General features: G+C 39.9%; 1 pseudogene; it reads left to right on the top strand.

The window, feature by feature from the left end:
- The first annotated feature begins 8,430 nt into the window (after positions 1-8,430).
- Positions 8,431-9,189, top strand: LOC131900139 (GDP-mannose 4,6 dehydratase-like; annotated as a pseudogene).
- Positions 9,190-26,017: the final 16,828 nt, after the last annotated feature.

Here is a 26,017-nt window from a genome sequence, read left to right as displayed (position 1 = left end):
AATGGTGGGTGTCTTCTTTATTCTCTCTTCAGCTTATTTATGGAGGGAGGGTCTCTTAGTTGAACCCAGAACTCAATCATCCAGCTAGTCTAGCCAGTGACCTTGCTCTTGAGGATCTCCTGTCTCCACCTCCAGATACTACTGCAGATGACACTCAGGTCTTCACTCACTACTGCGTGAGAAGAACTTTACTCACTGATCTCTCTTCCCAGCCCCAATGTATGGTGATATTTTATTTGTACTGAAATGTGATTTTATTTGTATGTTAATAAATAAAGTTGCCTGGGGGTCAGAGCTATTAGCAAGCCATAGTGAAAGTTGGTGGTGCACGCCTTTAATCCCAGCATTTGGTAGGCAGAGCTAGGTAGATCTCTGTGTGTTCAAGGATACAGCCAGAATGGAGACACATGCCTTTAATCTCAATACCAACCATAGAAGACCTGGAGGTCTGTACAGACAGGCAGTGACAAGGCAGTCATGTGGTTGGGTTTACAACCAATGAGAAGGCAGAACAGAAAGTCTTTATAAAGACAGACACACAGGAAGTAGGTCTCTTGCGGAGAGGTAGGAACAGCGGCAGGAAGGGTAAGGTTTTATAATCAGCTCTTAGATATCTCTCTGACCTCTTGGCTTTCATCTCTGAATCGGCTGTGTGTGGGTTTTTTGTTTTTTTTTTTTTGAGACAGGGTTTCTCTGTGTAGCTTTGCGCCTTTTCTGGGACTCACTTGGTAGCCCAGGCTGGCTTCGAACTCACAGAGATCCGCCTGGCTCTGCCTCCCGAGTGCTGGGATTAAAGGCATGCGCCACCACCGCCCGGCTTGGCTGTGTGTTTCTTATTTAATAAGACGGTTGGTTACATCTACACCAATGTATACCTTAAAGTGTCAAAAACCATTCCCATCCACAGGACCAAGGACATAGATACTTCATTGCAATGAAACAAGAAGGAATAAGTGGATATAAGTTTGAAATTATTCTTCACAATTTTTCTCTGCATCCCATCTCACAAACTCTAGTAATTTCAGCTGGTGAGATGTCTGAGCAGGTAAAGGTACCCTGCTACCCAAAGATGCAAGCATGACAACCAAAGTTTGATTCCCAGGTGCTACATAAAGGTTGAAAGAAAGAATAGACTCCACAAAGTTGCCCAGTCACAATGGCATGTGCACAACCTACCCTATTACACACACATACACAGTAATAATAAATCAAATGTTTTTTAAAGAAATGGTCTAGCTGTTCCACTAACTGTTGGTATTGATTTAACCTGGAATGTCCTCTAAGGATGTTTCTGAGGTAATATTCCTATAAGTATTTTACAAATGTGTAATGTACCAAGTTTGTTTACAGTTTGTTCTTTATTACATACAGACATTAGATTTATATAGGTGAGCATAAAACTCACAATTGATCTTTGTAGTCATAATCACAGGTAGAAAATTATTTCCTATATGATATAGAACTGTCTGATTCATTTTCTATGAATGTAGGTTTTTTCCACCACAGGTCAAGAGCAAATGCATAAACACAAAAATTCAGGTTACTGTGAATACATTTTTTTTCTTTTTTAGCTTGCTGTGGTTTTATGGTTATTACACGTATACGTTTTTTCGAGAAGAACATAATTTGAACTGTTCATAAATTATTCTCTAACATTTTCAGATTTACCTGAACCTATATTTTCCCTTTTCAAAAATTTTATTAACATATTTATTGTGCAATATGGTGGGCTTCATAATGACTTTGTGAGCCTGTATTTTTATCTGAAGGGTTTTAATTTTTTGTACTAATGGTTTGTTCACTTATTGTCAGATGGCTTTTGTTTAAAAAAACTTAATTAAATGGACATGTCATCTCAGATATTTAAGTGAGGATGCAATTTTGTTCATTCTGCAGTTAGCAATTTAACTTCAATAAAAACCAGCTCCTATGTTTCTCTGTGGACTCCTCTGTCACTGATGTATACCAATTAAAGTAAAATCTTTCCACTAGGGTTTAGGCCACCATTTTTCTAATTATGGCATAATTCCCTCAATGGAAAAAGAACCCTCCATCTATAAAGAAGTATTTCCCAATAGAAATTTTGTATCTTGTAGTGTCAGTTATTATATATACATTTCTCAATACCTCTGCCAAAGGCAGCAGGCATCATTCAGGACATTAACATGATAGTGGCTAAGGGAAAGATAAAGTACATTGGAAGCAAGTAAAAAGCACTGATGAGTATATGAAGGGATGTGTTTGATTGCAGAGTCTTGCTTTTGCTACACACAATTGAAATCTTTAAAAATCTGTTTTCTGTACTGGGCAAATCAAATGAACTTTATTTTATAAAGAGTAATACACTTTTATTTCTTTTCATTTAGTTTGCTGTCTATATGAAAACATTTGACTGCTCCTGATACAATTTAGATGACAACATACTCTGTAGTTCCTAGGCTATTGTCAAAACTAGCATGTTATGATTTAACTAGACATTAATAAGGCCATTTCATTTATGCTGATGACAATACTTTGATTGTTTCCAATGTGATTTGTAAAAATTATTTGGCTGAAATGAATTGATCTCAATAATAAATTCATCTCATTCATTTAGACATGGCATATGATTTTTTTTAGCATTAACTGAGAATGTGGTACATTTGTTTTATGAAATCTATTTTAAAGTTTTCGGGTGGTGGTGGTGCACGCCTTTAATCCCAGCACTTGAGAGGCAGAGGCAGGTGGGTCTCTGTGATTTCGAGGCCAGCCTGGTCTACAGAGAAAGTTCCAAGACAGCCAGGGCTGTTATACAGAGAAACCCTGTATCGAAAAACCAACAACAACAACAAAACAAAACAACAACAAAAAAATGAAATCTATTTTTTTTTTGGAGCTGAGGATCGAACCCAGGGCCTACCACTGAGCTAAATCCCCAACCCCATGAAATCTATTTTTAATAAGAACAGATAAAAATTATATAATATATACAAAATCATGATCTGACTATAACATAAATAAAATGTAATAAATTTTAAAATAACATAAATAAAACATAAACAATTATAAAAACATAAAATTATAGTATTCATATATCTCTGGTTTGTTTTGTAGCTTTAAGTCAATATTTAGCTTATCATCATCTCAGAAAGTTATTTGTTATTTATGTATCTTGCTGTTATAAATATTATTCAAAGTTTACAAAGCAAAATGCTTCTTGTCTCCAAATACTTATAGGTATGAAAATGACCATTGAAACAGATTTGTATGGCTCTTCATATCTAGATATTCTTAGAATATCTCGGAATTGAAAACTAGATCATTTAGTTATACTTCTGACTCAATTCATAAATCTTCTGTAATATGGCTAATAGACATTGTCACCTAGGAAAAAAGAGCTCTAGAGACCAACTTGAAATCTTATTCCACTGTATCATTCATCAAGAGTGCTATCTAACATCACTCAACATGTCTTTTTATTTCTTAATCTGTAGAATAAAAATAATGATGTTACCTTTGATGATATTTACTAAAGCAATCACTATGTGGTAGGCACTGGGATTTACAGAATAAACAAATACATTTCAGTCACCCTTCTTCATCTTTCATATTTAGAGTTTCCAAAATTCCATGTGTTGATTATCTAAGAGAACCTAAAATACTTGGTTATTTGCCAAGCATATTTCTTTTTTATTGAAAAAATATATAATACAATATATTCTGATTATGGTTTCTCCTCCCCCAACACTGGAAAAAAGACAGCATCTTTAACTAGTGGTGCTGTTTAAACTGGATGACTGCATGTAGAGAAATGCAAATAGATCCATACTTATCACCTTGGACAAAACTCAACTCCAAATGGATTGGAGACCTCAACGTAAAACCAGATACACTGAACCTTATAGAGAAGAAAGTAAGGGATAGTCTTGAACTCATTGGCACAGGAAAAGACTTTCTGAACAGAACACCAATAGCACAAGCACTAAGATCAACAATTAATAAATGGGACCTCATGAAACTGAGAAGCTTCTGCATGACAAAGGACATTGTCATTTAGGACAAAGCAGCAGCCTACAGAATGGAGAAAAAGATTTTTTTTAAACCAACTACACATCAAATAGAGGGTTAATATCTAAAATATATGAAGAACTAAAAAAACTAGATATCAAGACAACAAATAGCTCAATTAAAAAATGGGGTACAAATCCAAACAGAATTCTCAAAAGAGGAAACTCAAATTGCTTAGAAACACTCAAAGAAGTGTTCAACCTCCTTAGCCATCAGGGAAGTGCAAATCAAAACTACCTTGAGATTTCATCTTACTTATATCAAAATGTCCAGCATCAATAAAACAAGTGACAGCTCATGCTGGCTAGGATGTGAAGAAAGGGGAACACTCATCCATTGCTGATGGGAGTACAAACTTGTACAGCCACTGTGGAAATCAGTGTGGCAGTTCCTCAGGAAGATGGAAATTGATCTACCTCAAGATCCAGCTATGCCATTCTTAGGCATATACCCAAAGGATGCTTCATTTTACTAAAGAGAAACTTGCTCAAACATGTTCAGTGTTGCTCTATTCATAATAGCCAGAAATTGGAAACAACCTAGATGTCCCTCAACTGAAGAATGGATAAAGAAAATGTGGTACATTTACACAATGGAGTATATTACTCACCCATTAAAAAGAATGAAACCATGAAATTCACAGTCAAACGGAACTGTAAAAAATCATCCTGAGTAAGGTATCCCATACCTAGAAAGACAAATACGGTACATATTCACTTATATGTGGATATTAGATATTAAATCTAATTAAAACCACAGAGGGTATGTATAGAGGAAAGGACTAGGGGGAAGCAGATACATCTCCTAGGAAAGGGAAATAGAACAGACGGTCATTGATGGACCGAGTGGGGCTGCAACGGCAGGCTCATGTGGGAAGGGGGAGGGGAGAAGAGGATGATGAGGAAGAGAATATGGGGAGAGACAGCTAAAATTAAGGGACATTTGAGTAGTAGTTTGGAAGCCTAATACAGTAGAAACTTCCTAAAATACAGACATACATGAAAGCAATCTAAATGTAATCACCAAATACGGAGGAAGAGAGAGAGCTCTGGCTGGCCATCTCTTGTCACCAAATGAAGATTCTGGTCCTAGGACTGGGTTGCATCCAGTTGAGTTGATGGCCAAAGGGGTCCCAAGGGAATCCTCAAACAACACAGGCTGTTGCCAAGAGAAGAGGTTGTTCTCCACAAACTGACAACAAGGCCCCATTGCTGAAGACAACACCCACACAAGTCATTAAACATGAAGAAGTCAAGCTGGTGCCTGCCTACATAGAGCCTTCACCCCTATGTTCTAGCATCTTTGGTACAGGAAAGTACTCTGAACATTATCGAAAGAGAAATGTAAACACCAGCCCAGCCACAAATCCTTTGATCCTACAATACTGTCCAGCCTGCAAGATATGACAGGTGCAATGGTGGCTCCTGTATATGTCTGTACCAGGTCTTTCGCATATATATTGTGGCTTCCAGTTTAGTGTTTTATGGGATTCCCAAGTGTGCAAATGAGCAGGTCTCCGTTTCTTGTGCCTTCTCTTGGGCTCTTTTCCATTTGTTGTTTTTTTCCAACTCCAGTGTGTTAGTTTTTGTGCTATCTTATATTTTGTTTTACTATTATTATTTTTTTTGCCATCCCTTTGAAGCCTGCTTGTTTTCTAATGAGAGACAGTAAAAGAATGGATTTGGACAGAAGGGAAGATGGGGGGAACTGGGAAGAGTAGAGAGAGGGTAAACTGTATTCAGGATATATTATGTGAGGGAAAAAATCCTACTTTCAATAAAAGGAAAAAAGTCAAAAACAAGAAAATAGATTTTTTAATACAATATATTCCAATTATGGTTCCCCTCTTCCAACTCCTCCCAGATCCTCCGCACCCACTCAAATTTCCACCCGTTCTTTTTGTTCTCAATAGGCATCTAAAAATATAATAATACGATAAAATTAGATAAAATAAAAAAAAAAAACAGAATAGGACAAAACAAACAGAAGAAAAATAGCCAAAGAAAAAGTCAAAGAAGCACATATAAATGCAAAGACACACGGATTCATTATAATAGAGAAATCCCATAAAAGCACAAAACTGGAAACCATTATATATATATATATATATATATATATATGTGTGTATGTATGCAAAGGACATGTAAGGGGAACAAAACCCTTATAAAGCTTTATGAAACAAAGAACCTCCCCAAATGAGGCCACTCGGTTTGTTTTATGTTCATCATCTATTGTTGGGCATGGGGCCTGCCCTTAAGTGTGGTTTGTATACCCAGTGAGACTGTGTTGGAGAAAACTAATCTTTCATTTGCAAGCTGTTATCAACTGAAGATGGCTTCTGGGTTAGGGATAGGAGCTCATGTCCATTTCCTCTCTCAGCGTTGGGGCTCCATCAGGCTCAGACCTGTGCAGGCCATGCGCATGCTGCCACAGTCTCTGAGAGTTCATATGTGCACCGGTCCTGCTGTGCTTAGATAGCCTTGTTTCCTTGCTGTCCTCCATTCCCTCTGGCTCTTACGATCTTCCTGCCTCCTCTTCAGCAAGGTTCCCTGACCCGTAAGGGGATGGAACTGATGGAGACATCCCATTTAGGACTGAGTGTTCCGAGTGTTCCAACTGAGCGTTCTCTCACTCTCTGTACATTGTTTGGCTGTGGGTCTCTATATTTGTTAGCATCTACAGCAGGAAGAAACTTCTCTGATGATGGCTGAGGATAGCAGAATGTCATAGGGGTCATTTTATTGCTATGTGCCTTTAGCAGAACAGTAGTACTTGGTTTTCCCATAGGTCTCTGGGCTATCTAGTCTCAGGTTCTTGGTTACCTGAGCAATGTTGGCCATGGGTTCCATCTCATATAGTAGGACCTAAAGCCAATTAAATATTGGTTGGTTAGTCCCATAAGCATTGTACCACTATTTCACTAGTGCAATTGCATGAAAGTCACCATTGTAGATCAAATGGCTTGTAGCTGGGTTAGTGTTTACCTATCTCCTTTGATAGTGTGCAGAGTACCTTCCGGTACCATAGAGACTAGCCCATAGTGATGAGGTTTTATGTAGGCACCAACTTCTCCATGGTGAATGAGGTTTTTTTTTTTAAAGATTTATTTGTTTATTATGTATACAGAAGAGGGTGCCAGATCTCATTACAGATGGTTGTGAGCCACCATGTGGGTGCTGGGAATTGAACTCAGGACCTCTGGAAGAGCAGTCGGTGCTCTAAACCACTGAGCCATCTCTCCAGCCCTTGAATGAGTTGTTTGATGTTGTGTCCTGCAATAGGGCCTCACCAGTTTGTAGAGAACAATCGATAGCCTTGGCAATAGCCTGGGTTGTTTGGGGTTCTCATCAGGCCCCTTTGGCCAATAACCCCACTAATAACTAAGTATGTTTCAATGGGAATAAGTAAAGTAAGAACTAAAATTTATTTATAGCGGAAAGTCAGCTGCCACTTCAGCCAAGCATGAAGGAAAGCAAAAATTATTTTAGAAGAGTGGTCTATAGGCTCTTAATTGCAGGTCCTTACTCTGAGCATATTTCTCAAATTTAGTTATAAATCATATGTATTTATTGCTGTGTTATTGTGTGGATTGTAAAACATATGGAAAGTTAGAAATTATGAAGCAAAATAAAAAAAAAACATGACTGATATCTCTAAGCCATACATAGTGGCACAGACTGGTAATCCTAGCACTTGGGAAATGGAGACAGGAAGATCAAGTGTTCAAGACTAGCCTCATCTCTACAGTGAGGCCCTGTTGTAAGCAAGCAAATATATCTAAATACAAAAGATATCCAGAATAGAAAAGAAACTCTTAAGTCTTGATAGTTAAAAGAAAAATACTCCAGTTGAAAATGGTCAAGAGATTTGGGTAGACATTTAGTTTTAAAGAGAAGCAAAAGGATGCACAGTGTGTAGGGTTCATTCTCCAGTACCAAACCACAAATCAACAAAAAGGTTATGTGAGACTAGGGAGATGGCTCGATCAGTAAAGTGTTTGCTGTGAAAGCGTGAGGACATGAGTTTGATCCTCAGAACTCAAATAAAAAGCCAGACATGGAGAGCCGCACTTGTAGTCCTGGTGCTGGGGAGGCAGAGACAGGAAGATCCCTGGGGTTTGCTGGTCAGCCAGTCTATCTGAACCAATGAGATACAGAGATACAGTTTCAGTGAGAGACCCTGTCTATAAAACCATGAACAATGCAGGAAGATACTCAATATCAACCTCTATCCTCCACACACATGTGCACACTCTCATGTGTTTGCACACACACACACACACACACACACACACACACACACACGCACGCACGAACATGTATTCATACATGAACATGTACAGAAATAAATCAATATAAAAATGGACTCATCCAGCTCTCCTTCATGGCTGAATATAGTAAGAGGAGATGCTACAAGCTCCTGCTTGCTGATGGCTCATTCCTGGCACAATTCTTGCCAGAGAAAAGCTAGGAGTCTGTGGAATTGTACTGTGATCCAGTTCATTTAACCCATGTTGACCTTAGCATTTGTATAAGAAGGCCCAGGCTCTTATTGAAGGAAACATGAAGTTGTATTTCAGTGATCTCACCAACAGTATCTGCCTGGTGAAGATCATCAGTGAAGCCAAAGCCTACAGCAATCTACAACTTGGGGGGCTAGAGACACATCAAGACTTCCTTTAACTTAGCTCACTATGCTGTAGATGTTGACAGAGTTGGTGTCTTGCAGCTTCTAGATGCAATTAAGACTTATGACCTTATCAGTTCTGTGCAGGTCTATCAGCCCTCAACAAGTAAGCTTTATGGAAAAGTGCAGGAAATACCCTACAAAAGAAACCACACCTTTATATCTTCAGTCACCCTATGAGATAGCCCTGCTCTATGCCTATTGGACTGTCATGAACTTCCAGTAAGCTTATAATCTCTTTGGGGTGAGTGTCACTCTTTTGGATCATCAAGAGTCTCAGAAGATGTGCTAATTTTGTTACTCAAAAAATTAGTTGGATCAGCAACTAAGATTTATCTTGGACAACTGGAAAGCTTCAGCTTGTGAATTCTGAACACTGAATGAGACAGGGCCCATGCCAAGGACCAAGTAGAGACGAGTGAGTCAAACATAGGCAGAACCTCAGATATTAGGTAGAATTTTGGACAAGATTGCCCTACCTATGTGGTATTGTGTTCCCCGAAATATTGTGAACCCTAATAAACTTATCTGGGGTCAGAGTCAGAACAGCCACAATATTAAACATGAGGATAGGCAGTGGTAGCACACGCCTTTAATCCTAGCATTTCAGAGGCAGAAATCCATCTGTTCAAGGATACAGCCAAGCATGGTGACTCACGCCTTTAATCCCAGAAAGTGAGCCTTTAATCCCAGGGAGTGATGGTAGAAAGGAAAGATACATAAGGTGTGAAGACCAGAAACTAGAAGCATTTGGCTGGTTAAGCATTTGGCTGGTTAAGCTTTTAGGTTTTGAGCAGCACAGTTCAGCTGAGAGCCATTTGGATATGAGGACACAGAGGCTTCCAGTCTGAGGAAACAAGTTCAGCTGAAAAGTTGGCCAGGTGAGGTAGCTGTGGCTTGTTCTGTCTCTCTGATCTTCCAGAATTCACCCCAATACCTGGCTCAGGTTTGATTTCATTAATAAGAACTTTTAAGATTCCTGCTACATACCTATGTGTTTCAACTGTAAACCGAGGAACCATTCTTCTGAGGAAGCTTTTCTGAAGTGCATTTCTTGTTGGTTTATCCCACTCATTTGTCTAACTGCAGTGCTCCTGAAAACCTGAAGTCTTTGTCCTAAAGGACCTTTATGTAACATGTAACAAGGCTTCTGTTCTTTTTATTTTATTTTATTTTATTTTATTTTATTTTATTTTATTTTATTTTATTTTATTTTATTTTATTTTATTTTATTTTATTTTATTTTATTTCAAGACAGGGTTTCTCTATGTAGCCCTGGCTGTCTTGGAACTTGCTTTGTAGACCAGGCTGGTCTCGAACACACAGAGATCTGCCTGTCTTTGCCTCCTAAGTACTGGGATTAAAGGTATGGGCCACTACTGCCTGGCTTGTTCTATTATATTTACTTATTATTCTTATTGTTTTTTTCCAGGGTTTCTTTGGGTAGCTCTGGTTGTCCTGGAGCTCACTGTGTAGATCAGACTGGTCTCAAACTCAAAGAGATTCGCCTGCCTCTGCCTCCTGAGTGCTGGGATTGCAGGTGTGTGCCACCACTGCTGATGGCCTGGCCTTCTTTTTTTCTTTTTAATGGCACTGTTACAAGTAAATTAGACATGTGTAACTTATTTAGATAGTACTGGAGCAAACAATTTTTTAAAAGCCATGCAAACGTACACTGAATACATAAAAGGGTTCTCAATATCATTATTCATCAAGCCAGTGACAGTCAAAAATCACACCTTGAGGCTACTGGGATGGCTCATTGGGTAAGTGTGCTTGCCAATAATCCTAATAACCTAACTTCAATCCTCAGGATTCACATAGTAGATGTTATCATTTCCAGCATCTTCCTGCCACTTCTGGGGTCCCAGGGCTATGCATGCACTGTTAGCATTCAGGAAAATGCTTAGTCACCCCAGGGCCTTACGTCCCTCTTAATCTACATGCATGCTAATGCTGCATTGTATCATCAACAACATAAGCTCATTTGAGGAAGATGCTCTTTAATTAATGAATTTCTTTGAAAAGCAAACTTTACCAATTTCACATATTCAAAGAAACAATCATTGTAAGTATATGAATGCCATATACTGTACTTTTTTTTTAAAGCATGTGGTATATTTTTAAATCTTTTTGTTGTTGCATTTGAACTTTCTAATTAGATCTTTGGTTGTACTTAATTTTTATCATATTCATCTTCCCTTCTATGACTCCTCCCAGATTCACCACCTTCCTTTGTTATCCAGCATTATGTAATTCTTCCTCCAAGGCCAATTTAAGCTACCCAGATACTCTTGGATTTTCCACTAGAGCATGGTTGATTTACGGTTGACTTATCAGGAGCTACATTCTTAGATAAAGTTGACTTTTCGTCTCCCAGCAGCAAACAGTTGCTAATAGCTCCTTGGCTGGGAGTGGGACTTTCTGCTTAACACCCTTCAGTGCTCAGATTTGGTTCAGCTTGAGTTTGCACAGGTCTTATGCATGCTGTCACAACCTCTGGGAGTTCACATGTGCAGCTGCCCTGTGTTCAGGGCATGTGCTGTGTCCAAAAGACACTGTTTTCTTATAGTCACCTACTACCTCTGTCTCTTACACTCCTTTCATTCCCCTCTTCTGCAATGATCCATGAGCCTTTGGAGGAAGGGATGCAGTATGTATGTTCCATTTAGAGCTGGACATTCTGTAGTCTCTTATTCTCTGCACATTGGCAAGTTTGTGGCTCTCTGTATTGACCATAACCTATTATAAATAGAAGCTCTTCTGATGAGGGTTGACAGATATCTTAATCTACAGGTATAATGACAGGTCATTAGGAATTCATTTAAAACTATATACATTTAGCAGAATAAAAGTAGTAGGTTTTCTACTAGTATCTATGGCCTGTCTAGACATAGGTTCATGGCCATGTATGTGGTTCATCTTGTTGAGTGGGCCTTAAATCCAATCAGAAAGTGGTTTGTTGCTTCCATGACATTCATGTCATTAATATACCTGTGGGCATGTCTTGCCAGGCTGGTAACTCATAGAATTCACAATTGTGTAAGACTGATGACTGCTTTTTCTCCTCTGGTACTGTTCATAGCACCTTCTAGTGCTATGTAAACTATCCAGGAGGGATAAAGTTTCTGATTAAGGAGCTGGAGAGATGGCTCAGCAGTTAAGAGCACTGGCTGCTCTTCCAGAGGACCCAGGGTTCAATTCCCAGCCCCCACATGGCAGCTCACAACTGTCTGCAACTCCAGTTCCGGGGGATCTGAAACCTTCACACCAATGTACATAAAATAAAGTGAAATAAATTATTTTTAAAATGTTTCTGATTCAGTACCAGTTTGATTTGTCTGTTGTATGGAATCAGGTATGTGGTGTCTTCAGCAATAGGGCCTTACAGTCACGTTCTATAGAGTAAACAAGAACATTAACAATAGCCTAAAAAGGTTTTTTTGGTTGGGGGCAGGGCGGTCTATAGTACCTCACTGGCCAAGAACTCTAAAAGAAGTAACCTATTCCTGGCATTGGATTTTTATTTGTTGTACTTAAAATATTTTATTTATTTACGTGTGTGTGTGTGTGTGTGTGTGTGTGTGTGTATGTGTGTATGTGTGTGACACAATTGTGTGGATGTCCAGAGAGGCCAGAAGAGGGTGTCAGGCAGTTGTGAGCTACCAAATACGGGGTATGAAAATGGAACTCAGGTACTTTGGAAGAGCAGCATTACTTTTACTTGCTGAACTCAGGTACTTTAGAAGAGTAGCATTACTCCTACCTGCTGAACTCAGGTACTTTAGAAGAGCAGCATTACTCCTACCTGCTGAACTCAGGTACTTTAGAAGAGCAGCATTACTCCTACCTGCTGAACTCAGGTACTTTAGAAGAGCAGCAAGTACTCCTACCTGCTGAACTCAGGTACTTTAGAAGAGCAGCATTACTCCTACCTGCTGAACTCAGGTACTTTAGAAGAGCAGCATTACTCCTACCTGCTGAACTCAGGTACTTTAGAAGAGCAGCAAGTACTCCTACCTGCTGAACTCAGGTACTTTGGAAGAGCAGCATTACTCCTACCTGCTGAACTCAGGTACTTTGGAAGAGCAGCATTACTCCTACCTGCTGAACCACTTCCACCCTTGCCATGTTAACTATTTTTGTTTTTATTATGTGAATTTGAGAGTTACTGACTTTCACAGGTTTTCATAAAATTCTTTTGAAGAACTGAAAAAATTCACAGCATCTCTTTTTACACACTCACTGACTTGTTCACTTGCTTGCTAGTAATTTCACTTTTATATATCCTTTGCAAAGCTGTGAAAAATAGTTAAGTCCTAAGACTGTATTTGTTACAGTTATAAACTTTATATTACATGAAGAACCAAAAATATAATGTAATACTAGCTGAATATTGTGTTGATAAGGAAATCTAAAACATATTTTTCAGATTCTTCATTAGCTATAGAGATATCCATGCATCTTTCTAGTAATTCAAATGCAAGCAGCGAGCTTACATATCTACCATAGAGCCTCTGTAGAAACAACAGCTTAGTCAATGTGAATCCTGGAGATTATTGCACAGTCACATCAATGACTTTGCCTGGGAGGTTGCTTGGGTTACAAGATGTGGTAAGACAGAGTTGGCAGAGCCAATTGCTGTTCGACCCCCCAGTGAAACCGGTCATCACAAAGTCAGAGATGATTGAATACTACGATGTGAGTGGCTGCTATATTCTCCGTTCCTGGTTGTACTCCATTTGGGAGTCCGTTAAGGACTTCTTTGATGCTGAGATCAAGAAACTCTGTGTTAAGAACTGATACTTCCCCATATTTGTGTAGCCCAGGCTGGCCTTGAACTCATGATCCTCCTGTCTCAGCCTCCTTCAGCAAATCCTACTCGTGTAGCCCACCACAGCCACAACAAATTTTGAACATTAAGAAAATGGTTACTCTGGCTATAATCCGTAACCCCAGAGAAGCTAGGTAACAAGGAAGACCCTAAGAGAGACATGCATGGATCCCCCTAGGAAGGGGAAAGAGATAAAATCTCCTGAGTAAATTGGGAATGTGGTGAGGGGAGGAGGGAAGGAGGGAAGAGGAGGTGGCAAGAGAACATGAGGGAATAGGATGTTGGAGTTGGGGGAGGGACAGAAAGGGAGAGCAAGGAAAGAGATATCTTGATAGAGGGAGCTATTATGGGTTTAGGGAGAAACCTGGTGCTAGGGAAATTCCCAGGAATCCACAAGGATGATCCCAGCTAAGACAACTAGCAATAGAGGAGAGGGTACCTGAACTGGCCTTCCCCTGTAATCAGATTAGTGAATACACTAATTGTCATCATAGAACCTTCATCCAGTAACTGATGGAAGCAGATGTAGAGATCCACAGCTAAGTACTGAGTGGAGCTCCCAGAGTCCAGTCAAAGAGAGGGAGGAAGGTTTATATGAGCCAGGAAGAGTCAAGATCATGATTGGGGAAACCCACAGAGACAGTTGACTCCAGCTAGTTGGAGCTCACTGACTCTGGACTGATAGCTGGGGAACCTGCATGGGACCAAACTAGGCCCTCTGAATGTGGGTGACAGTTGTGTGGGTTGGGTAGTATGTGGGTGGGGCCACTGCAGTGGGACCAGGGCTTATCCCTAGTGCGTGAACTGGCTTTTTGGAGCCCATTCCCTATGGAGGAATACCTTGCTCAGCCTCGGTACAGGGGGTAGGGGCTTTGTCCTGCCCCAACTAATATGCCAGACTTTGTTGACTCCCCATTGGAGGGCCTTACCCTCACTGAGGAGTGGCTGGGGGGTAGGGTGGGGGGAAAGGTGGGGGACTAGTTGGGGAGAGGAGGGAGGGGGAACTGTAGTTGGTATGTAAAATGGAAAAAAATTTTTTTTTTTTCGAGACAGGGTTTCTCTGTGTACTTTTGGTGCCTGTCCTGGATCTCGCTCTATAGACCAGGCTGGCCTTGAACTCACAGAGATTCGCCTGGCTCTGCCTTCTGAGTGCTGGGATTAAAGGCATGGGCCACCACCACCACCACCCAGCAGAAAAAAAAAACTTTTAAATAAAAAGCAAAAAGAAAATGGTTACTGTTTAGGAGAATCAAACATGACCACCTACATCCTGACTCAAGTTAGGGAGATGACTCCTAACTGGATTTTTTTCTATAGTGACTAAGCTCAGTCTTTTTTATTAAAGTTTTAAATTTATTTTATATACCAATCACAGTTTCCTCTCCCTCCTCTTCTCCTGTTCTCCTGCCACTTCCTCTCTCCTCCATCCACTCCTCAGGAAGGGTAAAGCCTCTCATGGAAATCAACAACTCATGACATACCAAGTTGAGGCAGGACTAAGCTTCTCCCCCCTGCATCAAGTTTGAGTGAGGCATCCCACCATAGGGAATAGGTTCCCAAAAGCTAGCTCATGTGCCAGGGAAAGATCCTGGTCCCACTGCTAGGGGCCCCACAAACAGACCAAGCTACACAACTGTCACCCACATACAGAAGACCTAGGTGGGTCCCTTGCAGCCTCTCTAGCTGTCGGTCTAGAGTCCATGAGCTTCCCACCAGCTCGGTTAAGCTGTCTCTGTGGGTTTTTCCATCACGATCTTGACCTCCCTTGCTTGACCTCCTCTCTCTTCAGCTGGACTCCTGGATCTTGGCTCAGTGCTTGGCTGTGGATCTCTGCATCTGCTTCCATCAGTTATTGGATGAAGGTTCTATGACAATTTGGGTAGTCACTAATCTGATTACAGGAGAAAGCCAGTTCAGGAACCCTCTCCACTATTGCTAGTAGTCTTAGCTGGGGTCATCTTTGTGGATTCCTAGGAATTTCCCTGGCACCAGGTTTCTCCCTAACCCCATAATGGCCTCCTCTATCAGGAAATCTCTTTCGTTGCTTTCCCTCTCCATCCCTACCCCAACTTGTCCATCCTGATATCTCATGTTCCCATCTCCCATTCCTTTGCCTCTAACCCCCCACCCCACCCCCAGTTTTTGATTTTCCCTTCCCAGGGAAATCCATGAATCCCTCTTAGGGTCCTCCTTGTTACCTAGCTTTTCTGGGGTTGTGGATTGTAGTCTGATTATCCTTTGCTTTACATCTAGTATTCACTTATGAGTGAGTACATACCGTGTTTGTCTTTCTGAGTCTGGGTTACCTCACTCAGGATGATGTTTTCTAGTTCCACCCTTTGCCTGCAAATTTCATGATGTCATTTTTTTTTTTTACAGCTGAGTAATACTCCACTGTGTATATGTACCACATTTTCTTTATCCATTCTTTGGTTGAGGGGCATCTAGGTTGTTTCCAGGTTCTGGCTATTATGAATAAAGCTGCTATGAACATAGTTGAGCAAGTGTCCTTGTGGTATGATTGAGCATTCATTGGGTATATGCCCAAGAGTGGTATAGGTGGGTCTTGAGGTAGATTGATTCCCAGTTTTTGGAGAAAACACCATACCAATTTCGAAAGTGGCTGAACAAGTTTGCACTCCCACCAAAAGTGGAGGAGTGTTCCCCTTGCTCCACATCCTCTCCACCATAAGCTGTCTTCAGTGCTTTTGATCTTGGCCATTCGGACAGGTGTAAGATGGTATTTCAGAGTCGTTTATTTTGCGTTTCCCTGATGACTAAGGATGTGGAATAATTCTTTAAGTGTATCTTAGCCATTTGAGATTCTTCTGTTGAGAATTCTCTGTTTAGATCTGTAGCCCATTTTTAGTTGGGTTATTTGGTATTTTGGTGTCTAATTTGAGTTCTTTATATATTTTGGAGATCAGCCCTCTGTCAAATGTGGGGTTGGTGAAGATCTTTTCCCATTTTGTAGGCTGTCGTTTTGTCTTATTGACAGTGTGCTTTGCTTTACAGAAGGACTAAGCTCAGGCTTATCTCCTTAAATCATGCCACAACCTCAATTTGGGTAAATAAAATACTGGCATACCAGCTGGGTGTGCTAGTGCACACCTTTAACCCCAGCACTCAGGAAGGAGAGGCAGGCAGATCTCTGTGAGTTTGAGGCCAGTTTTCATTTCCAGAATTCCCTCAGTTTTTGTTTTCTTTATTGCTTCTATTTCCATTTTCAGGTGTTGAACAGTTTTGTTTCCTTCAACTATTTGTTTGTAGTTTCTTGGTTCTCTTTAAGGGATTTATTCATTTCCTCCAATAATTTGTTTGTGTTTTCCTGGATTTCTTTAAGGGCTTTATTAATTTCCTCCAATTGTTTGTGTTTTTCTGGATTTTTAACGGGATTTATTCATTTTGTTCATCAGGACCTCTATCATCTTCATATAGTTGGTTTTAAGGTCCTTTGCTTGTGTTTCAGTTATCATGTAATATTTAGGGCCTGCTGTGTGTGGTAGGATAGCTGGGCTCTAGTGGAGACCTATTGCCCTGGCTGTTATTGATTATGTTTTTATGCAGGTGTCTAGGTACCTGCGTTTGGGATGATTATAGGTCTACATGCTGATTTCTGGATTTGTCTTTGTTGGATGGGTGTTTTGTTCCTTGGTTTCTGTTTCCTCTCTGGATTTTTGGGGGTGTGTGATGGCTGTATATTGCCTGTTTTAATAGCTTGCTCATCTAGAGTGTTCACAAGAAATGTCTGCAGGTGTTGGAGGCTGGGATAGTGAAATGAGTTGGGGGAAGGGAGGTTAGGGGGGAAGGTCTTGATTCATTGGGGATGGGGTCAAAGAGGAAAGGGAGATTGCAGTGTATTTCCTGCTACAGAGCTGGGGATGAGACTTCGGGGGAGGGATTGGATCTTAGGAACAGGAAGAGAGATGTGGGTTTGCCTTCAGCCTACTTGTTGCCCTGGGAGGAGCAGCCCTTAGGCTAGCAGGGGACACCTGGTGTGTTTGGGGTTTGGAACAAAGCAATGAGAGTGGGGGGTGGTTAGAAGGGGAAGATCTGTTGGATCCACAGGAAATGGGAGTAGGTGGGCAGGGAAGGCTGTCACTGGTGTTCTGCTGCAGAGCTGAGGATGAGACTCTGGGATTGAACTGGGCATACAGAGAGAGATTGCCTACGGATTAGCAGAGGGTGCCTGCTGGAGTTGGTGGCTGGGAATAGCTACCAAAGGAGGCTAGCAGTGAATGGACTGTAGCATCCACAGGAGATGTGGACAGTGGGTAAGGAAGGCTGAAGCTGGTGTTCTGTTGCAGCACTGGGGATGAGACTGGAGGATAGGATTTGGAGGGGTGGAGTGAGTGGTGAGGGTCTTCAGTTAGCTTACCTGTTTCCCTGTTCTGCTTAACTGGTGTGTTCCCAGTGAATGCCAGCTGGTGTTGGTGGCTGGGATACTGGGATGAGTTGGGGGAAAAGTGACTGGGAGAGAAGATCTTTGTACTCCACTAGGGATGGAGTCAGATAGGAAAGGAGACCACAGTGGGTTTCCTGCCACAGAACTAACTGGTGACGAAACTGGGGGTACTGGATCTTAACAGCTGTAGGAGTAGAGATGTTGGTCTGCCTCCAGCCTACTTGTTGCCCTGGGAGGAGTGGCCCTTGGGTTAGCAAGGGTGACTGCTGGGGTTGGGGGCTTGGAGGTGACTGAGTGGAAAGATGGAGGTTAGGAAGGAATGGACTGTGGAGTTAACAGGAAATGTTGGCAGGGGGAAGGAAGGATAAAGCTGGTGTTTTGTCCTGGGGATGAGATTGGGGTATTGGATCTGGGGGAGCAGAGAGAGCATATTGAAGTTTTAATTAGAAATCAAAACAAACAGTCCTTTCAAAAATAAGAAAGTTGAATCACTGCTCAGTCTTTTGGCTAATATCAAGTATAAAAAGTAAATTTTGTGAAAGTGAAGAAAAGTTAAATGATTAAGATTTACCTTTAAGCTGGTGTGGTGGTCACACCTTTAATCCCAGCACTCAGAAGGCAGAGGCAGGTGGATCTCTGTGAGTTCGAGGCCAACCTGGTCTACAAAGTGAGTTCCAGGACTGCCAGGGATCACACAGAGAGACGCTGTCTTGAAAGGAAGAAAGAAAGAGAGAGAGAGAGAGAGAGAGAGAGAGAGAGAGAGAGAGAGAGAGAGGGAGAGAAAGAGAGAGAGAGAGAGAGAAAGAAAGGAAGAAAGGAGGAAAGAAAGAAGAAAAGAAAGAATGAAGGAAAGAATGAAGGAAAGAACGAAGGAAAGAAAGACAGAAAGGTGAAAGGAAAGAAAAAGAAATTTACCTTTAATCTTTAAGTAGTCTCCATCTCAAAAAGGTGTAAAAATCCATATTTTAGAGCCTGCTTTCCCAATGTTACTAATTTCTTCTACTTATGAACATTTCAAAAGGAGGACAAAACAATTTATTGAGGATCTGCTAATTACTAGATATTTACAAATATTTAATTTAATGCTAACACAAGTGTGAAGAAACTTATAAATATCATATAAATCAAGAAAATATTCCTAAAATGTTAAATTAATTGCCAAAGTACCATATAACAGCAATTGATGAAAAAGGAGGCCACAAATTTGAAAGCAAGTAAGAAGGGTTATGTAGGAGGGTTTGGGGAGGGACAAGGAAGGGAGAAATAGTATGAGTATATTATAATCTAAGAAGTCATAAAAAAGGAAATAATTTTTAAGAAGACACGGGGGGGGGGGGGGGAGAAGACACCTGGGCTGATGAAACGACTTAATGGGTAGGGATGCTTACCGGCAAGCATGACCTGAATATCTCAAATATTTGAGCAAACACTGCTTTATGGCTCCTATGTGAAAGGGCCAGTCCTTCACTGTCTAATATAAAAGTCACTAGATAAATGTAGCTATTGAATACATGAAATGTGGCTAGTATAAAATAAGGTGGATGTATACAATACATAACAGGTTCTGAAAATGTGTTATAAGGAAAAGGAATCTAAAATATCTTTATATTAGTTACAATACTGTACAGTTACTATTTTTATATTTTGGGTTAAATAACATTAAAATCAGTTTCACTTATTTTCACAGTTGTAATGTAGCCACTGAAAATTTAAAATTACTCATGTAGTTTGTATTTGTGGCTTGTGTAATAATTCTATTGTGCTTGTTTTAGGTCCTTGCTGTGCAAAACCATGGTCCAAGTACCAATATCATTGGTATCATTTGAGATAGGTTATGTCCAACCTCAAGCCTCACATTATAACCCATGCTGACCTTAAACTCACTGTGAAAGCACAGGCTTTCCTCCAACTCATTTTTAAGCCTAAGTCTAAGTCTAACCCTAATCTTATACCTTCCTATTGCTGGAATTACAGGAATGCACCACTATGCTTGTCTAAAAACATTGTCCTTTTTGTTTATTTGGTTTTTTTCTTTTGCAGCACTTGGGATCAAACCAAAGTCTCATACATGCTGGCAAGAATGTTACTGTTTCTTCCCTCGACTATATGTACATAAATCCCTCTGGGCTATGGAATATTTTATTTTTATAACTTATTTTATATTTATGCTATAGTGTGTTTTTCAATACATGAATATTATATGTAATAATCAGATAAATACAATTAACATTTCAAATCCAGGTATACATCTAGAATCTCAGCAGGATCAGAAGGTCAAGATCATCTTCAACTATATATTGAGTTTGAGAGTAACCTGGGCTATGTGAGACCCTGTTCCAAAAACAAAAACAAAGATAATTAGAATTTCTATGTCTGCTGGGGAGGTCTTTCTGTATGCTGTGAATGTGTGTTGCTCTGATTTTGTTGATAAATAAAACGCTGATTAGCCAGTATCCAGGCAGGATAAGCAGAGAGGAGAATTCTGGGAACAGGAAGGCTGAGTCAGGAGTTGCTAGCCAGACACAGAGGAAGCAAGATGTGAAGGCTGAACTGAGAAAAGGTACCAAGCCACATGGCTAAACATAAATAAGAATTATGAGTTAGTTTAAATGTAAGAGCCAGTCAGTGGTAGGCCTGAGCTAATGGCCGAGCAGTTTTAATTAATATAAGCTTCTGAGTGATTATTTTATAAGCGGCTTTGGGGTCTGTGGGGCTGTGAAGGACCAGAGAAAAACTTCAGCTACATATGTCTTTAATCATTTATTGTTTCTTTGTATGACAGTTAATTTTTTTTAAAAGATAAGTTCTCACATATCCCTCCACTACATAGCAAATTATCGACCAGCCTGAGTTACCTCCCCCTACCCTGTGCAGAAAACAAATTTCCTCTCCCTCACAGATGCTCAATTGATAAATACCAATAAGGAAATAAAATGTAATGTTGGAATTATCTTTTCTTCAATTGACTGGATTCTTAATCAGGAAAATCTATGAATTGGTGGATACAATATTTTGCAATATATCGAATTTTTGTAGCAACATACAGGAAATCCCAAAGACAGTGAGAAGGGTAGAGATTCATAAAAGCAGAGAATCCTGAAGGGTCTACTTAGCAACATTCAGCATGCCTTTAAAAAGACATCCAGTACCCTTTTGTCTACTATTCAGGGTTTCATAATTTGTACAGACATTAGAGCAATCTGTTGATATCTAATACAGATATTAGAGTAATGCTGAGTTTATTAAACATCCTCTGGCAAGACAGTGCTGAACTGCCTCAAACTGGGAAATTTGAGAAAGGATGTTTATAGGACATTTGAGGAGGAGTTAGAGCTTGCATAGATGATTTTTAGGCTGGGACTTGCTACAGATTAGGTAGGGTTTATAATATAATAGTTTTGGGTTGCTGAGCATGGTAACAATGATGATCTTGAAGTATATTAATCTTGATTAGTTGATTGGTTCTTAAAGAGAAAGGATTACTTAGAGTGGCTAAAAATTTAAGCCTAGTGCAAGTCTAACAAAAAGAAGCTGTGCTTGATATCAGTATTATTTAAAAAATGAAATAGGGAAGCATACCTATTCTGCTGGTGTGGTGGCATACATTGGTAAGCCTAGCACTTGGGAGAAGATGAAGGAGGATCAGGAATTTGAGGCTAAGGTCAGCCTAGTCTACATGTGATCCCATCTCAAAAAATATGCTGTTCTCAGAAATACTTAATGCAGGAAGAGGAAATTATGCTATTATGTTCTTTCTAAGCAGTGTGCCATACCCAGCTGTTTCTATAGCTTGCTATCTTTGCCTACTTTCTGGAAAAAATCTATTTTTTTGCAACTTTAATGATATATAATTGATAATGCTGGAACTTTCAATACCCGAACACACTCCATTCCAAAATGGCTTCCACTGGGAACCCGAGGGCTGCTTACGGATTGTTTTATGCTGAAGATATTTGAGATTGAACAGATGCAGAAAGAAGTCTCCTTAGATCTTCTCTCATCTGTCTAAAAACAGACCTTTCTGAGAAATGAAGACTGCCATAAGCTTTGTCTTTGAGGTGATTTCTACTCTCAGGAGACTTAAACCTAGCAGAAATCACCTCTCTGAGGGAGTTTCATGTTCAGGAGGCAGAAGACTACTTACACCTGAATAAACAAATGTCACAGATCATTCAGTCTCTCATTGTTTTCTTCTAGAACCCCATTTGGGTTTTCAAAACAAACAAACAAACAAACAAACAAACAAACAAAACAAAACCAAAAACCAAAGAACAAAAGACCCAAACCCTCATTTTTTTTCTCCCCATAGAAGTCCTTCTCCCACCTCTTTTCTTAAGGAGTTAGGTATATAGGCTGTACCTTTGTACTCCCTTTGAGTTACTCATTACCAAACAGCCCTACATAGATGTGTATTGTGATGTAAATAAAAGCTACTTTCTCCTGCTGATCTGCTTGTTATTTTATTCATTTGCTTCCAGTGACTGAACACAAGAGGGTGAAGCAAAACCTTTTCATCCCTGATAATTTTAACCTGCTGTTTCCTACTATTGCATTGGCAAATTTTGATAATCAGTTCCGAGTAAATACACACTTGTGAGTTTTTATGCTTATACAAATTAGAATAAAACAAGTGTGAACGTTTTCCTTTTTTTTTTTTTTTTTTTTTGGTTTTTTCGAGACAGGGTTTCTCTGTGTAGCTTTGCGCCTTTCCTGGGACTCACTTGGTAGTCCAGGCTGGCCTCGAACTCACAGAGATCCGCCTGGCTCTGCCTCCTGAGTGCTGGGATTAAAGGCGTGCGCCACCACCGCCTGGCACGTTTTCCTATTTTAACTCTGAACGTTTTTCTATATTAACTCTTTCCATACCTGTAGTTATAGCTATAGATGAGTTTATCTACACATTTCCTATAGATGTAAGTACAGGTATGGAAAGGGCATATTTACAAGTTCATCTACACTCCTCTTGCCGTTGCCATTCTTTGCTGCCATCAGAACCCAGATTCTGCTGTCTTCCAATTGGACTGAAAATTGTGAATCCTCCAGGCCTTCAACATGAGATTGGAAGTCTTAAAGCATCCAGCCTTGTGAATTAAATTTACACTTATCAGGTTTTCAGGATCTCAACTGTAAAGAGAGAGATTGTTGGACTGGCCAGACGGTAGCATGTAAGCCAATCTAATAAATGCCCTTTATTCCTTCTATTATATGGATTTTTCATATATATATATATATATATATATATATATATATATATATATATATATATATTCATTCTATTACTTCTGTTCATCTAGAGAATCCGAACTAAATACAAATGTTAATAGCTAAATGTTACTTCCTTTTCCATTTCTTTCTTTTTTTAAATTATGAACTAGAGAGAAACAGGCCAGTAGTCTTTTTCCAAGGAACAGTTGTGAGCTGCCCTGTGGGTGCTGGGAATTGAACCCAGGTCTACCAGAAGAGCAGCCACTGCTCCCAACTACTGAGCCATCTCTCTAGCCCCCTTTTCCATTTCTAATTCAGCAAGCATAAATTTTTGCCCTAGGTGTGAGATTTAAACATGCTATACTTTACAAAAGCCATATTAAAATTCAAAATATCTTTCTTATTTTTTTTTTCACATTGCAACTGAAGTTTTCCCTCCCTGCTTTCCTCTCGGTCCCTCCCACCCACCCCCACTCCATCCACTGCTCCTCCTCCGGTTCTCTTGGGGGATAAGGGTGGGCCTCCCATGGCTATCAGCCAGCCAGTCTTGGGATATCCAGTTGCAATGAGACTAGGCACCTTTTCTTCTATTAAGGCTGGATGGGGTAATCCGGTAGGAGGAACGGGCTCCAAAAGCAGGCAATAGACAGCCCCTGCTCTCACTGTTAGGAGACCCACAAGAAGACCAAGCTACACAACTGTCACATATATGCAGAGGGCTTTGGTCGACCTCATGCAGGCTCCCTGGTTGTCGGTTCAGTCTCTATGAGCTCCTATGGGCCCAGGTTAGTTGGTAAAATTCCAAAATATCTTAAATATATTTAGATAAGACTTTCAGAAAGTAAAACTAATCTCTTATTTTAAATTTTTCTTTTTTTCTTTGTGTGTGTGTGTGTGTGTGTGTGTGTGTGTGTGTGTGTGACAGAGTCTGAGGTAGCGCAGGCTGGCATTGTCAAATTCACTATGTAGCCAAGCATGACCTTGAACTTCTGAGTTTTCTAACTTCACCTCTCAAGTGCTAGGGATTTAGGTGTTTAATGCCATACTGGCTTAAAGTCATCTTGTTATACCTTCCTTGATGCCCTCTTGAAATACCAGATTAGTTGTGTATGATTAATATTTTGGAAAAGTAAACACTTGCCATATTACTTTGAAATATTTATTAATGTTTTTTTTTTTTCTCCTATTTTCTTCTTTCTTTTTTTTTTTTTAAAGATTTATTTATTTATTTATTTATTTATTATGTATACAGTGTTCTGCCTGCACACATCCCTGCAGGCCAGAAGAGGGCACCAGATCTCATTTCAGATGGTTGTGAGCCACCATGTGGTTGCTGGGAATTGAACTCAGGACCTTTGGAAGAGCAGCCAGTGCTCTTAACCTCTGAGCCATCTCTCCAGCCCTATTTATTAATGTTTTAAATGCATTTTAATTGGTATAGAGAGACAACAATTGTACATGTTTGTGAAATAATGTGATGGTTTGTTGTATGTAACCTGGTATATAACATTATACAATGTATGTATGTATTTAAATGTCTTCCAAAATATTAATGGCAGCTGTGATTAGCTGTGGTTTGGAATACTTACTTGCTTAATTCTACATTCAAAATGCAATCCTCTAAGACATGGTGGCTATTTTAGCTTCCTTTCTGTTGATGTGATAAAATATTCTGATAAAAATCAACTTAAGGGCAGAAAGGATTTGTTGGGCTAAACTTTTCAGATCCTAGCCGATCACTGAGGGAAGTCAGGGCAAGAATTCCAGCAGAAACTTGAGTGGACAGAAAGCATGGAGAAATACTGCCTGTTGGTTCACTCAGGCTAGTGCTTACCTACCTTACTACCTGCCCGGTGAATTATGCTTCCTGAAGTGTACTGGTCCCTTCTCCATCAATGAACCACCAAGACAATCTACCACAGACACAACCTTTTTTCCAATCTGATATGAACAATCCCACAATTGAAACTCCCTTCTCAGGTGACTCTAGGTTTTATCAGGTTGACAATTAAAGCTAATTGGATAATGGCTCATGCTTGTAATATCAGCATTTAGGGGGATTATGTAAGAGGATTGTCCACAAGGTCAAGGCCAGCCTGGACTGCAAAGTGAGACCCCACTTCAACAAAACAAAACAAAGGATGTAAATCACTTAAGCATCCCGCACACATACAGAGGGTGGAGATGGGGGGAAGGAAGGAGGGAGGGAGGGAGAGGAGGGAAGAGAGAGATAAACAGAGACAGAGAGACAGAAATAGAGTAGCATCTTACATATCTGCTGAAGTAAAAATAAATTCATCACTTTATCTCAAGGGGTGCCAGTGAAAAAATTTGCATATTTTCTACTTCATAAAAGAGGATGGCCATCCATTTAGCTATACTTCTTTCCTCTGGAGAAACACCCCTTCCATGCTTTTCTGACAAGCAAATTGTGTCTCCCCACAATCATCTCAGACCTTCTTCTTCTAACTTCCATTCTCTTTCTTTGTTTTATCATAATTACCCCTTTGCTGTTCTGAAGTATTTTGTGTGTCTGCATTATATATTTTATAGGATAATTAAATTGATAAACATCTGTTTTCTCTATACATTGTAAGCTTCCCCAAACGGAAATGGTGGTTTGATGTGTGTGTGTGTTTTTCAGGCAAGTGGCCATGATTTGATACACAGACATCTCTATCCACAGGACAACAATCCAGCTTTATATCTTCAGTTACTTTCTGTGAGCAATGAGGAACTAAACATATAAACACCCGAATAATTGCCGTTGATAACTAGTTTTCAAAGCATTGCTAGACTTCCTTGAAAATTGAGCAACTCCAAATTTAATTCAGTTCTTT

This window comes from Peromyscus eremicus, chromosome X (assembly GCF_949786415.1).
Source record: "Peromyscus eremicus chromosome X, PerEre_H2_v1, whole genome shotgun sequence".
Taxonomy (NCBI): Eukaryota; Metazoa; Chordata; class Mammalia; order Rodentia; family Cricetidae; genus Peromyscus; species Peromyscus eremicus.
This window is presented reverse-complemented; position numbering and strand designations above follow the sequence as displayed.